General features: G+C 36.8%; 1 long non-coding RNA gene and 1 other non-coding gene across 2 annotated transcripts; one reads left to right on the top strand and one right to left on the bottom strand.

Annotated features, from left to right (window-relative positions):
• The first annotated feature begins 10,703 nt into the window (after positions 1 to 10,703).
• LOC120104740 lies at positions 10,704 to 11,314 on the top strand. Its single transcript, XR_005507102.1, has 2 exons — positions 10,704 to 10,776; positions 10,887 to 11,314. It is a non-coding gene; the product is annotated as an uncharacterized LOC120104740 (long non-coding RNA).
• Positions 11,315 to 15,373: 4,059 nt separating this feature from the next.
• LOC120104742 lies at positions 15,374 to 15,482 on the bottom strand. The gene has a single exon (XR_005507104.1). It is a non-coding gene; the product is annotated as a small nucleolar RNA R71 (small nucleolar RNA).
• Between the last annotated feature and the right edge of the window lie 215 nt (positions 15,483 to 15,697).

Genomic DNA, 15,697 nt, shown 5'->3' with positions numbered 1-15,697 from the left:
ATGTTTGTTGACTTTAGAGAGTTTTGTATGGTCTCAAGCAAGCTCTACGAGCATGATTTGCTTAGTTTAGTACTATTATCAATCAATTTGGCTTTGCTTCTAATCTGCATGATTTTGTACTTTTTATTCACCGTATAACTTCAAATATTGTTCGTTTGCTGCTCTCTTTTTTATGTAGATGATATGATAATCATGGATGATGATCTTGTTGATATTTCTAATCTTCAATAGTTTCTTAGTCAGCATTTTGAAATGAAAGATCTTGGTCCTCTTAGTTATTTTCTTGTTCCTGAGGTCTCCTTTGGTCTTGATGGATATTATCTTCCGAGACTAAGTATGCCTCTGATTTGATTTCTAGAGCTGGTTTGACTAATAATAAAATTGCTCCCACTCCCCTTGAGCCTAATCCTAAACTCACTTCTCTTGATGGCACACTACCTAGTGATACTACTCTATATCAGCAATTTTTTGGTTGAGAGTTTAGTTTATTGGACCATCACCCATCCTAACACTGCACATATTGTAAATCTAGTTAGACAAGCTCCATGACCACCTACTATGAAGCTATGCTTTTCATTCTCCATGACATTAAGGGTACATTATTTCATGGCCTCAATTTTTTTGAATGCTCATCTCTTAACTTTTGTGCTTACTCAGATGCTGATTAGGTGGATGATCCTACTAATAGATGTTCCACTACTAGCTCCTAATTTTTTGGGAGATTCTCCTATATCTTGATGAAGCAAAAAATAAATAGTTACTAGTAGATCCAGTGCCAAGGCTGAGGATCGTACCATTGCAAATACTATTTAGGAGCTTATTTTGTTATATTGGTTATTAGAAGATATGGGAGTTAAACACTCCAGTGCCACCATTCTTCATCATGACAATTAGAGTGATATAATTCCAATTGTTCACAACAATGTTTTCTATGAGTGCACTAAATATATCAAAAATGATTGTCACTTTGTATAACAACATATTGTTCATGGTACAATATGGTTCTATTCATTCACCTAGTTGATTCGATTGCTGATATTTTCACTAAAAACATCGCCTAGACATTTTCGTGATTTGGTTTCCAAACTCAAGCTAGGTTTTACTTTATCACTTTGAGTTTAAGAGGAGATGTTAGGTATTTTTATGTTAATGTACGGTCTAAATATGATTGATATTTTCTTGTTAATCATGATACACTTTCTTATTAGCCACATTGATGGGCTATATGTTGATGTACATAATAGATTTTATTGTACCACTGAAAATATATATTTTCACATATTCTTACTTTTTATATATTCTCTCTCTTGCCATACTTTTACATTATTTACTATTATCTTCTTGTTGACTTCCATGGCATCTTAATGTTTGCAGTTGGGTGGCAAACGAGTTGGCATTGTCGAGCTAGAAAGTATTGGTTCTAAAGTTGTGAGAAGGCTAAATACCTTTAGTTGTATCACTCACAGCTAGAGGTGGGCATTGGGCCGGGCCGCCTATGGCCCGGCACGAAGCGGGCCGTGCCAGTAACGGGCCGTGCTAGGCATGGCTCCTAAAAGGAGGCCACGCTGAGTTAAGGATTTCTGGCCCGCGGGCCGAGCCCGGCACGGCCCATAAGGGCCTGGGCTAGCACGATTCGTGGGCCAAGCACGGCACGGCCCGCGGGCTATTTGTGGCTATTTTTTCCCCCAAAATATTTCTCAAATTAGCCGTTTTATGGCTGTTGGGAGGGGCAAAATGGGTAAAAAGCCACAAATAGCCGTTATGGGCCAAAAAATAGCCGTTATGGGTGGCCCATAACGGCTATTTTTTTTGGACAGATGGGCTGTGCCAGGCACGGCCCGTTTAGTAACAGGCCGGGCCAGGCATGGCCCGTTTAGTCTGTGGCCCACTAACTAATCTATGTTATAAATTATAACATTTAATTTAAACTATGAGATGTATATTATATATTATACATATACGTTATGCATTATATATTATACATTATACATTATACATTATATATTATATTCTATATTTTGTATATAAGTACTACTAATATATGGGTGCCCCACATGAAAATACAAATAAGGTCAGTCTAGACTCTAGATTAGACAATAGGAAGCCAGCACTAGTGTTTCATGCCATTAGATGTGATCTTATTATGAAAAAAAATATAATTTTGAGATCTCTAGAATCAAAAAATATGCATTATTCATATTATTTAAACTATCTATTTTTGACCAATAGATGCATATTTTTTTTTAACATCAATAATGCATATTTAAGTTTAAATAACATGAACAATTCATCATTATTGATGCTAAGGATCTCTAAACTATATGATTTTTTGACAGTAAGTAGTTTAGAGATAGTAAATTACGTCCAAGAGCTTGAATCATTGGATCCATGGTCATCCAGTATAAATCGACCTTCTTTGTATTATTTTATAGATACCCACATATTATCTCTACTCATATTATATTATATATTATATATTATATATTATATAAGGATAATTACATATTACCCACCTGAGATAAGGCACAATTTTACTAAGCTATTTGTGGTTCAAAAAGTAACAATTAACCCACCTAAGCTTAGCTTCCATCATGCTCCATTACATAACCTATTCAAAAACCATCCCTTGTTGGTACGTGTAGGTCTCTTTATATTCCTCCTTTCTTTCCATCCAACAACAATTCTCTCATGTCTCTCTCCCTCCCTCTCTCACTACACCACTTCTCCACTCCTCCTCCTCTTCTTATAAACCCTCTCCTTCCTCTCTTCTCCTAGTTATCATTCAGCCCCACCCCGCTTAATGAGTGAGAAAAAATTGCCTCGCCTTTCCCCATCCTTCACTAAAGAGAGAGAAAGAAAGAAACAAAAGGATTAGTGCAGAAGAGCTAGCGATGGTAGCTTCAAGCAGCATAAAGTACTTCAAGATTGACATGGAGGTGACCCTAGAGCACTTCTAGCGACCATCAAATACGGACATCATGGATAAGGATGAGGCGGAGCTCATATGTACTGCCATCAAGAGACTGCCAAATCTTCTTCTCTCACATTCTTAAACATGAGCAATTGCACTATTCATTCTATATTGATGACGATCCTAGAGCTAGTGGTCCTTTATCAAAGCTTCTTCTTCCTAGAGCTACTATTGATGATGTTGATGATGCATTTCATAATGTGGAAGTAAACTATATGTTATTCCTTGATATGTCTGGCTCATCCATTTGCAACTTCCACTTTTTGATTAAAATAAAAGGACACGAGCATTTGGATCTCAGCTTCAGCAGAATGCTTGATACTTTAATCAAACAAATTGCAGATGTTGGAATAAATTTAAGATATTTAAATCTTAGCAATACCAAGCTCACCACCCAGGGAGTTTGTATATTATCATGTGTCATGTATTTTGGAATGCCAGGTTTTGCTTACTGGGGCAGAGATGATTTAGAAAAAAAGCATTCTCACTAAGCATGCTTCAGAATTGTAGTCACTTGGAGAGTCTAAACTTGAAAGATACAAAAGTAAGAGATGAAACAATCCATCCCTTAGGATTCTTAAGGGGATTGAACTATTTGTATCTAAAGAGTGATTTCCTATCAGATATCTCCTTGCATGCCTTGGCGTCTTTGTCAAACTTGAAACTTTTGAGGTTTCATGGTGTTGAATAGACCAACTTTGGGCCTTTTCTATGTATGCCTCCAATAACACTTTGTACACTAAATTTGAGGGGATGTTGGCTCTTAACTAAGGATATTATTTCTTCTTTTGGAGAAGCCAACCCTATATTGAAGTGAGATATAAATCTATTCAAATGATCCACATTATTGAAAATGTTAGAGCTGGTTCATCCACATTTCACGAAACAACCCCAGGACCAAAATTGAAATCAAAAGGGAGAAAACATTCTTGATATTCTCTCCTATTCGGCACTCTACCTTGATTATAATCATTATTTCTGATAATCAACTCCGGAACTATCTTCTAAAGTTTTCCACCATCCATGATGCATTACAATCAAACTTTCTTCACAATCATACAAAATATGTGGATTACTAGATTTAACTATAGATGAGGAACTTGAAGAAATGGATTACAACACCTACATCATCTCATTCAAAGGATTATTAAGAAATTCAAAAAAGTTAAAAATTGGAAAACAAGAATTGCAAAATATATCTTACCTGATGGATTTCTTCTTGCTTGTCTCCTTCAACTTAGTGGAGGGAAGCTTGGATTTGAAGAATAACACTTGAATTTGGAGAAATAAACACTGATTTGGAGATTTGGGGAGGAAAATCACATGAAAAATTAGACGTAGACTTCTTTCTGAAGATAAATTCACTCCTAGCAAACCATAGATGTGTAATAGAGTGTGACGAAAGTTGGTGGATTTGACTTTAGGTAGGTTAAGTGCTACTTTTTGAACCTTAGTAAAATCAGGCTTTATTATAGGTGGGTAATCTATAATTATCCCTATTAACATATTATATATTATGTATTATATATTATATATTATATTTATGAATTAGCTTGGTTCAGGTTTGGATTAAGTGACCTCTTAACCCAATCTGAACCAATCCAATTCGGTTTAAAATTGAAACTATTCCACTGTTAAACCCTAACCAACCATAAAGTCTCGCACCAAAACTAAACTACATCAAGTTATTTAGAAATTTTTTTCCAAGTTTTTTACCCTATATCTTCTTGTGCTCAACATAATTAGATGGATATGGGATGAGGGTAGCACATATAGGCAAGCACCCGTCTTTTCCTTTACATATCTCTTTCTCAACCCCTCCTCTTCTATCCAAACTCTTCAACCTCCTCTTCCACCTGATGCTAACAACAAGTTGAGAAGGATGGATGACTGTAAGCAGGTGCCATCGTGCTCCTCTTCTTCCATCTCTCTCTCTCTCTCTCTCTCTCTCTCTCTCTCTCTCTCCATTCTAAACTTTCCTCGGACCTCAACCCTCTAGTGCCTACTAGTAGCATACCGAAATATAGCTTTTTGAGGAGGACTTCTAAATGCTATTGACGCTTTCAAAAATTTCACCATCAACTATAAAATCACCACCTTATGCATTTAAACGTGTCGATAACTCTATTTCTTGGGATGATTGTTACTATCTAGAAGTCTTTTACCAGTATTCTAAATTTTCACAAAATTCTTACAACTGATGTTTAAGGTGATAGTAATTTTATTTCTTAATGTGATGGCTGGCATCTAAAAAAAATCAGCAATAGTTTGAATTGATACTAAAGAACTTTTACCAAAACTTAAAAGCACTACTATTTACCCTTTCCCATTTTCCTTTCCATCAAGTGGCATTTCTTATTGCCATTATAGACATTTTTGGTATTAGGAAAATGCAAGTAAATACCCAAAAATACTTCTAATAGCAGCACCAATACAACATCACCAATTAATTGGCTATACACTTTTTGGATACTCAACGATTGTCAAAAGTGCCACTAAAGCTATTAGAGGCACATTTCTGACGTTCATCAACACTTTTAACTACCCAAAAAATTCTATTTTATTGTAGTGATACTTTATCATTAAAGAATACATATTGTAAATAAACAAATTTCACCAATATGGTCACTTTTTGATAGAAATCATTTCGGCATTGATAGGAACCATTAGTGATAAATATATTTGTACAAATAGCTTATTCTTTGCAAAAACATGTTTCATCTTGAATTCCTGATTTTAAGCAACAAACTAAGTTCATTGCCTATAGATGCTTTTTGGTAATGAGGGAAATTTTGTTGCCAAAACTTCATAACAATAGTCATTCCACATGATTGTTGTTGCGGAGTTTTGGTGACAAATATACTTGTTATAACGATGGATTTTATACACTGTAATGATGAAATGTTCTGTCATAACTTGTGATTGTATTATTGATGACATTAGTTTTGTCATACATTGAATTACTATTTTCATCATGTAAAAATTAGCTAGGGAGCTTCTATGAGGAACCTACATAATTTGAGCAATTAGATATGATCTGCTATCTCTAAGCTACTTATTGTCAAAAAATCATGAAACTTGAAGATCCTTAATTTATGCATCCAGTGGTAAAAAAATATGCATTGTTTATGTTATTTAAACTCTCTATTTTTGACCACATATATGCTTGCAGTCTCCAAAACACATAATTTTTGATAGTAAGTAGTTTAGATATATATAGTAGATCATATCTAATATCTCAGATCATTGATGCCTGCCTTGGATCATTTGCTCAGGACCAACCTTATTTAGCTTGTTGTGGGCACCCAAATATTAGCTCCAATACACACAAACCCACACATACATACATAGACATATACATATATGTACATGTACATACACTTTTACATATACTTGTACATATACATATATGCACATACTTATACACACATGTACACTTATATATATACACAACACGCACACACACTCAGATATATATATATATATATATATATATATATATATATATATATATATATATATATATATATATATATATATATATATATATATATATATATATATATATATATATATATATATATATATGTATGTATGTATGTATGTATGTATGTATGTATGTATGTATATGTATATGTATGTATGTATGTATGTACGTACGTACGTATATGTAGGCAAATAGTGATTTTCAAGATATAAATTGCAATACCCTATATAAACCCCACATTTTGCAAAGGTACATGGGCGAAAGTGCATGATGTAGTTTTCTAATTTAAGCAGCTCATTGTACATTTTAACATCTTAAAAAATCTAAATCAGAAAGCATCTTAAAATATAAAAATTATAATAGCTGACATAATTACTATAAGTATATATAAGTCGGTGTTTGCTAGATAATTTAGTTATTTCCAATATAGCAACCCAAGAGGGAGGGTGAATTTGGTTTGTTTTTCAATTAATCTTGCTGCTAATTAACTAGATAAATGTAGCGACAATGCATACAAACTAAGAATTAGTGAAATGAGATAGCGTGTTAGTGAAATATTGTGTGCAGGAAAATTGTCATTGCAGCAAATAAAAAAAGTAAAGAACACAACATAGAGAAAGGCATACAACAAATTTATAGTGGCTTGAAGTCTATCCATTTCTATGTCCACTTTTCAAGGCTACGCTCTTGAGAATTTTTACTATAATCGCACGGATTACAATCTAGCTATCTTCCAAACATTAGGCAAGTTTAAAACGAGTTTTCTCCTTGAAACTTTCTCAGAGTTGATTTCTTAAGAACACTCCTAGCCCGTCTCGCGGGTGCAGCTAGATCTTGCCCACAAGTTTCTCTTTGGAAACTCTTACAAAATCACTCAATGCTTTTAGTAACAACTTTGTGAACCTCTAGAAGATCAGTTACAACAATTTTCATTCTCTCTACAATAGAGGGAACATAATTTTTGCAGTTATTGCTCAGTTGCAAACTCTCTTGAATGCTTTTAGCATGGTCGCTCACGTTGTTGCATTTTGTTCTCCTTTTTCTTCCTTGCCATTAATGCTGTGGAAGCTTCTTCTTGTAGTTGACGAGCTCAAATAACCATTTCTAGATGATGGAGTGCTTATCTATTGTAATAAATGCCCTCCGTCGTGCTCAATTTGCTTGGAAAACTAGCCAATAAGGTTCCCGAGATAGCAGAGGAGATGGCTCCTGGTTCTTGGGAGACGTCACCCACCAAACTGCTGCTAAAGATTATGCTCTTGGGGAGTGCTCCTGCGACCTCTGGAGATGACTCTTTAATTTGCCTTTTTTGGAACATGACTCCTGGCCGTTTTGCATGAACTGATCTTCATAGCATGAGATGGTTCCTTGAATATTAAAAATGGCTCTTGGATAGCCTCCTCTCATTTAGCGCATGGGATTTAGCTCTTCATTTTCTGGAGGTGGCTCCTGCAATGTATGGGCCTTCTCCTACGACTGGGAGGTGGTCCCTGAAGCTATACCAATTAGCTACCTATCGTCTGGAGATGGCTCCTGGGTACCTAGGTGTGGTCAGCTCCGAAGTATCCTTTAGAAGGAAGATTGGCTTTACCAATTGCTCTCTGTCTAGTTTTAGAGATGACTCCTGTTGATTTGATCGATGAGGTGAAATTTTTTTTTTAACCTATTTAACTCGAATCTCTCTCAAAAACAAGAAGATGGAAGAATTACGAAAGTAGGGCTCAAGTTCTCTTTCTTTCATTAATGATGAAAAAGACTGAGGTACATAGTCTCTATTTATAATGATGAGATTTGTCCTTACACAATCAAGATCGGATTCATCTTTATAATTCTAATAGGACTTTCTTTTCTATAATAGATATCACTAGTAGATATATTTTAGAAAAAGCTAAAATTTTAAGGTAGATTTTGATTTCTATATCAACTTTGCCTCCTGTTGCTTCATCTGATTTTTCTCGAATAGAGAGCTATGCCCAGTCAAAGTCTTACCGAAAAAATAAATTCAATTTGATTAACCCATTTTCAGCCCTAAATAATAAAATTTGGGCCTGATCGCTAGGGATGTTGCGCCTAAAAGGTGAGGCTTCATATCACAGATCTCGAAAAACTGGCCGATTTAAAAAAAAAAAAGATTATCCCAATCGAATGTTGTATAATCAAGTTATGACCTCCAAAAGTTGTCCTACGACTTAGCTTTCAGATGTGACTGATCTTGCTCCAGGACTTTGTCCAGCTCTACTCTTAGTGGCCTAGGTGGTCCACATCAAGTCTCGAGATCCTCCTGAATTACCTGTCAGTCTAGAGATGGCTCCTTACCCGCACAATTCTTCCACCGAACCAGGAAAATGACTAACAGACTTCGAGACGGTTTCTCACCTCCTCATCTTCCTTTAGATCCTTGAGGAATCGACTCCTATAAAGTAGGAGATAGCTCCTTGTAGATCTTCCTACATCCTTTTTATATTTTAAATACTAAGACAATTTAAACTCATTAATAGATTCTCAAGTTTTTTTTATTAGCAAAATCAATTCATTGGGATTGACAATCTCTTCCTTTCTTATGATGACAAAATCTTTGAGAAAATGCAAACAAAGGTGCATGGTTGCCTTGTAAATTCTAGAGTATATCATAGCATGAGAAACTTTATAAATTTCAAAATTATATGAGAGCTTCATGATATCTCAAAGTGTATCAGAACATCTTAAAGTACATCAAAGCATTTGAAAAATATTACAAATGGATAAGAGGATTAGATATATAGTGTTAGAGCGTCAGATCATTTACTGCATATATTGAATACAATATTAGAACAGTGTTAGAGCATGTATTGAAACACGGTATTAGAGCACTTTCGACTTTCCACATCAAAACAAACTTATTTATTTGAACTGTACTTGACCTTGCTCTACTTTGTTTTAAGTTTTCCTCCATTTCAACTTGTTACAAATTCTCCCCCTTTTTGTATCATATTGACTTTGCTTTTTGTGTTTCTTTTTTAAGGCATATATTCTACTTTTATTGCTTTTTATTCTACATTTTCTCCTCTTTTTTTTGTACTTTTTCTCCTTTTTCTTCCTCTTCTTGTCATCATCATATAGACAAAAGTTGGGGTAAAAATTAGAGCACAAATAGCATAAAAACAAATGATCAGAGCATAAATCAAACAAGATTTGTAAAGAAACAAAAGACTTCATTAATATAAAATGTGCTTACAAGAAGATACATCCCAAAAAGTTACAAAATATAAAGTAGGGAGACAACAACCTAACATATCATCTATTCAGAGTCTGAGATGCTATCTACAGTGGTTCTTCCATACCAAGGACTGTACTTGTGAGATCGGGGAGGGGGTCTAGATTGTCCAGATTGAGAGGGCCTAGTCTTGTGTCCTATAGGCTCATTGGTTGATGGCTGGGTAGTGGAGGATGGTCTGCTAGAAGTTCCACTCATTTGCTCCTTCAGCCTATTTAGCTCAAGACCCAAGGTTGACCTGGCGTTGGTGCTTGACCTGAAATAGACCTCCCTCTATATCACTTCTTACCTTCTCTTCCACGGCGGCCATCTGTACATTGTCCCTACATATAGGCAGCTTCAGCTCTAACATCTCAGCCTAGATGTCAGCAACTGTAAGGTGTAAGGAGTCTATCTTTGTGCAACTCCTTTCGTAGTGAGATCAATTGGCAGATTAGCAACCCATTTTCAAGGGCACACCAACGAAGTGTGTGGTCTGAGATGGTCAGGAGCTGGAGATTTGCTGGCTAGTGGTGGAAATGACAATCTTGTTCATGTGTGGGACTCTTCAAGCATGGGATCCTCCAAAAATCTGTACAAGTTTTCTAATCACTGTGCAGCTGTAAGGACCCTTGCTTGGTGCCCATTTTAGTCGAATATACTGGCATCTGGTGGTGGCACTGATGATCGATGCATTAAGATCTGGAATGCCCGGACAGGGAAGTGTACAAAAAGCATCGACACTGGTGCACAGGTAAAGTTCATCTCTCTCTCTCTCTCCATGAATCATGGAATGAGCCTAATTTATGATGTTTTCTGTCTGTTCCATTTTTCAGTTCCATCTTCAAAGAATAACTTGTAAGTAGGAACTTGTTACCATTTAATAGTAGTCTCATGTCTAAAAGTATTTGATATTATCAAACAAGCCTGTAAATTGGAGTGGAACAGGCATCAGAAGGAGATTTTGAGTGCCCATGATTACATATTACAGTCAGTTAATTTCAGCTAAGTTTGTGGTCATACCCTTTTGTGTCCAAGATTGTGGATTTAAGAGGTCATGAAGTCAGAGTCCTACATCTTACTCAGGTTTGGAAGCTACAAAAGCAGAGAATTGTCTATAATTAATTTTTTATTTTTTAATATTACTGCATGGCCGTGCTAATATTCTCGATCATCTCCTTCATTTGTCGAAGCAGAGCCCTGATGGATCAACGGTGGTGTCAGCTGCAGCAAATGAATCAATTCGTTTCTGAAAGGTGTTTGAACCACTTCCATCGGCCTCCTCAAGGATGCGCAATGAGGATTATACCAGCCCCCTGTCACTGAAAAGATTCCACATAAGATGAGAAAAATCTCTGTAAGCAGGGTGGTCATGCCTTGTCGGGGTTTCCAATCAATCTGAGTTGTTGTTACATGTCGGAAATTGGTGGTTAATTAGAGTATTTATGTAACGAGGATTTGATTCTTTTCCATGCATGTACGTTGTCCTTTGTATATTGGGACTAGGGAGGTTGGCATCTTTTATTTTCTTCCCCCAGCGTTGAATGGTTTTGTGAAATATACATTTATTATTCTTTAAATTAAAGGCAATAATATTCTTGTGTTAGAAAGAGGATGAATTGTCTATTTTGTCTGCTCATTTCTGCTAGTTCTTTATGTTAAAAAAATCAAAACAATGCCAAGCATGACAGTGTAAAGTTCTCCGCTTTTATCCTCTCCTGTATTGCTAATTAAAAGGAAAGAAAGCAAAAGTAAGCAGTTAAACCCTCGACACCTGGGAAACATAGAACATAAAAATCTAAATTCCTTATTTGGATGATGTTTCTGTTGAATGGCGAGAAAAGAGAAGAACTAAATATTAAGTACATCTTTCGAATAAGTAAATAACTGGTTATCAAGAAAGGAACAATACTGTGGAAAAAGAAGAAATCTATGCCCCTTTCTGAAATATCTTGGTTAAATGAAGAAATTGTTAAATTAAATTAAATATTTAAAAATTTGAAAACTAAATTAGTCAACGGCTAAGTAGCAAGCATCTACGCATAAGCAAGAGAGCAAACATAGAAAAATTCCCAAAGGAAGCAAGCCATTACAAGTGTCATGCATCCACACGTAAGAGTAAGCAGAAAAGGCCTCTCGAAGAAGGAAGGAAGCATGGGCGGCCAAGATGCAACAAACCGCATGATCAAAGGAGCACAAAAAGACACGTAATTAATCCGCGGGAGGAGAGTCTGCTTCTTTTGACGCGCCTGAGCCTATATAAAGGGCTCTAGAGATCTTTTCAAACTACAATCAAAATTTTCTTTTCTTTCTATTCCAAGAGTCTAGATAAAAAGGGCTCTAGGGATCATTGGGGAGAAAAGAAATATTTTTTTTCTTCTTCTCATAATTTTTTTAAGTTTCTTTTGAGATATCTGCAAGCGTGAATGTGCTCTTCTTTCTTCCCTTATATCATTATTTTATATGAATTCACCTAAAAAGGATGCATCTTCCTAACTGCATAACAGAGTCCATGACTCTTCTTCCGCGCACCCGAGCAACTTCCCAAATTCTGCAATTAGATCTCCTAGCTTCCTCCATCATCCCAGAGCGTCCACCTCTCCCGGGTTCTCGCACATCTGAGCCAAGGTTCCTGCTTACATTCTCCCGTTTCCGCGAGTGAGCCACGGCATTCATCAGCTTCTCCCATGTTCCAAGCCCTCCGCGATCAGCCTCGTGTCCGAGATTTCAGCATTCCGGATCCGTGACCTGCGCCCATCTCACGCTCCTCCCAGCCATCCGTCTCGTCCGCAGCGTCGCACCCGATCAACGCTCCTGTGCCCGTGATCGTCTCCAGCCTCCTCCACAGCACCAGCGATCAACGCCCCTTTCTTCCGGACCCGCATCAGACTCCCCAGCCACCTGTGTGATCACCGCCTCCTTCACAGCGTCCTTGTGCGGCTTATCCTCCTGCGAGCCACCCGTGAAGCCCCTAACATCCCGCTGATCTCGCCTGCAGCCATTCATGACCATCTCGGCGACCCCCCCAACAGTCCGCGATCAGTTTCCTTCTGGGCGTCTTGCAGATCGGCGACTCGTCCCTGCGTCGATCCCACGCAAGTCCAGCCTCTTCATCCGCCCGCGATCACTCCCAGCTGTCCGTGATGATTTTGTGCATCCTCTTCTTCCGCGAGCCATTCCCGGATCTGCGCCTGCTCCTGATCCACCCGAGATGCAGCCCTTCCGTCGAGTGCAAAGAGGGGGATTGAATGCCAACTATAAAGCCCTCTCGGTTGGAGAGGCAAGGGGGGCTCCGATTCCGAAAAGAAAGAAAGAAAACAGGGGAGCCGGCTGTTGCAGTTGAGGGAAAAGAGAAGAAGGAAACAGGGTATGCCCTGTTTCCGAAAAGAAAAAGAAAAAAAAAGTGATGAGAGGGAGGATAATGTTTTTAATGGAAGGCTAATTCCTTTGGCAAAGGGTGACAGATGAACCCTTGTCATATTGCTTTCATCAAGTACACTCTAAACTTTAATTCTAATTGTTTTATATCTATTGGTATGTTTTGGGTTCTTGCATATTTATTTATTGGATAGATCTTGCATAGTTTATATATATTGATGCATGAATTATTTCGATGCTTGATTTGTCGTATACGTAACCGGCACGATAAATACTTGGATGTTTAATTCATGTTTTCCGATTGTATACTCCATGATTAGAACTACCCTATCATATTAATCCTTAATCAAGAATCGCTGAGTCTATTTGTTGAAAGTTACATTGTCAAGGAGGATTCCGGATCCCTAGCCTTCTCTATATTCTTGAACGTTGTTTAATCACATATTATTCTCTGTTTTTAATTTCTAAAGATCAACTAAAAATTACATCGAAAGATTACGCTAAGAATCCATAGATCGTTCCCTGAGGAATCGACCTCGGACTCCCGAGTTATATTACTTGTGCGATTCTCCTGCACTTGGGAGAGCAGTTTTTCAAAAGCACCAAGTTTTTGGTGCCGTTGCCGGGGAACGGCTGAGTTATTAGTATAATTTTAGATTTAATTTTTACCTTAGTAGTTAGTATTTTTCTTTTGAAAAAAAAAATTGCATCTTTACTACTATTTTTAATTCCCTGCACAGTTGGCATCAAACTCTGATATCATAGGAATTAGCCGTCTGATTTGACTCAAATTTGGTCAGCTAGTGCAAGACACATTGTTAGATAATCTGAACGATCTGATTGACATTCTGACATTTTTAAGACCATCAGATTAATACGAAACCTTGCTGCTTTCTACTTTAAATTTTCTGCATTTATTTTTTTTAGAATCAGAATTATATTGTTATTATATCTCATTAACCCTTGTTGCTAATTAAAAATTGAAGAAAAGAAACCTTAAGAACAGATCAAGGGTGATTATTCAAAATAAAAAAAAGAGGGAAAACCTAAAATTTTAAATTTCAAATTTTAAATTTTAGAATTCAAATTTCAAACTATAACTCATAAAATTTAAAAAAAAAGAAAGAAATAATTTGCTTGATCACCTATTCAATGAAATTTAATGTCATGTCATAAAACATTAAAAAAAAAAAATCTCTTGATTGTTGCATATAGTATAAGGCATCAGCATAAAATATTCTAAGGGCTGAACCTATTTAAAAAGATAAGGTCGGGATTTCATCACTCGTCCTTAGCCCAAAAATCACCCCAGTGCATAAATGTCCTAAGCTTAACTAAAATCAACTAGACGTTGGCCCCTAAGGACATTCGAGCTCAATAGGACGAAGACCACCGAAAGTTGCACCAATTTCGCTCTGTGGCTTAGTTGATGTCTAGGCAAGCTTTGTCCCTATAAGGGAGACAGTTCATCTGTTCGAGGCAAGTGGGTTTTAAGTGGGACCTTTGCGAACGCATCGTGACCCCTCCACTTACCTGGGAGCTTACCTGGTCAACTCGGTTCATTAGACCGGATTGGAGGCTTAGGTGCCCTCTTCAAACCAGTTAGGAGCTGTCTAGAAATTTAAGAAAAACATTAGAAATTGAGGTGTAATGTTTTGTTGCATGTTTGACTGTGAATAGGATTTTATTTTAGGATGTCGTTTTAGGGTATCTTTAGTTGGTACTTATATTTATTTTTCATTTTTTTTAAAAAAATAAAGAAAAAAAGAGAGGGAATTATTTTGCATGCTAAAGTGAAATAGGGACGACACCGGTCGATTAAGTCGTACAACTTTAGATCATCCCTTAGGACATACCTCTGAAATTTCTTCGCAATATCTCACACCTTGTGAGATGGCTGATCTAAATGAAGATGCGGGTAGTCACCACAATCGAGAACGAGAACCCCATGTTATGACTCTAAGACAATACCTACAACCGGCTAGGACTAGTCAGCCTTCATGCATAATTTTTCCTGATAATGTAGGACATTTTGACATCAAACCAGGGGTAATCCAATTGCTGCCCAAGTTTCATGGGTTAGAGTCCGAAAGTCCGTATCTTCATTTAAAGGATTTTGAAGAATTGAGCATTACATTTAGAGTGCCAAATGTCACCGAGGATGTCCTCAAGTTGACATTGTTTCCTTTCTCTCTAAAGGATAAGGCCAAAACATGGCTAAACTCTTTGCGACCTAGATCAATAAGAAATTAGCAAGATATGCAGAGAGAAATTTTAAAGAAGTTCTTCCCCACACAAAGGACTAACTTTTTGAAAAGACATATCAGCAATTTCCAATAAAAAGATAATGAAACATTTTATGAATGTTGGAAAAGATTTAAAGACCTTCTTCTCTCATGCCCTCATCACGGATTCGAAACTTGGAGAACCATTAGCTTCTTTTATGAAGGTTTATCTCCACAGTTGAAACAATTTGTAGAGACCATGTGCAATGGTAGATTTTTAGAAAAACAACCTGATGAGACATGGGAGTATTTGGATTCCCTTGCTGAGACTGCCCAACTTTGGGATAACGGGGATAGAAACAACAAATCTTTGCCTAAGCCTACTAGCTCTGTACCTGGAGGCC

This window comes from Phoenix dactylifera, unplaced genomic scaffold (assembly GCF_009389715.1).
Source record: "Phoenix dactylifera cultivar Barhee BC4 unplaced genomic scaffold, palm_55x_up_171113_PBpolish2nd_filt_p 000090F, whole genome shotgun sequence".
In the NCBI taxonomy this organism is placed as follows: Eukaryota; Viridiplantae; Streptophyta; class Magnoliopsida; order Arecales; family Arecaceae; genus Phoenix; species Phoenix dactylifera.
This window is presented reverse-complemented; position numbering and strand designations above follow the sequence as displayed.